This window comes from Falco peregrinus, chromosome 3, assembly GCF_023634155.1.
Source record: "Falco peregrinus isolate bFalPer1 chromosome 3, bFalPer1.pri, whole genome shotgun sequence".
Taxonomy (NCBI): domain Eukaryota; kingdom Metazoa; phylum Chordata; class Aves; order Falconiformes; family Falconidae; genus Falco; species Falco peregrinus.
This window is the reverse complement of record NC_073723.1, coordinates 110,654,821-110,655,573: the sequence shown is the minus strand read 5'-3', so window position 1 is coordinate 110,655,573 and position 753 is coordinate 110,654,821.

The window sequence follows — 753 nt, the reverse complement described above, 5'->3', positions numbered from 1 at the left end:
TCAGGCGGGAGGGAGGGGGCGGTGCTGCCCGCCCCCCGCACCGGCACCGGCACCGGCACCGCCCCGAATGGCGCCCGCGGGCGGCCGGCAGCGGGGCTGGCGCCGGGTCGGTCCTTCACGGCCCCGCGCTCAGTGAGGGGTGGCGGGAAACGGCGCTAGGCACAGTGAGGAGACGTGAGGGGAGATGGCGCTGGGTCCCTCGAGGCCCAGCGAGGGGACATGAGGGGGATAAGGAGGGGAGATGGCGCTGGGCACAGTGAGGGGACTTGAGGGGAGAGAGTGCTGGGTCTCTCATGACCCAGTGAGGGGACATGAGGGAGATAAGGGGAGATGGCACTGGGTCTGCTATGACCCAGTGAGGGGACGTGAGGGGGATAACGAGGGGAGATGGCACTGGGCAGAGTGAGGGCACATGGTGCAGCGTCCCTCATGACCCAGTGAGGGGATGTGCGGAGAGATGGCCCTGGGTCCCTCATGGCCCAGTGAGGGTACCTGAGGAGGATAATGAGGGGAGATGGCCCTGGGTCCATCATGGCCAGTGAGGGGACATGAGAGGAGACGACGCTGGGCAGAGTGAGGGGACACGTGTGGGATATGAGGGGAGATGGTGTTTGACAGTGAGGGGACATGAGGGAAATGTGAGGGAACATGAGGAGAATGTGAGGGGAGATGGCACTGGGCCTCTCACAGCCCTGGGCTCAGTGAGGGGAGATGGCATTGGGCATAGCAAGGGGACATGAGGGGAGATGAAAG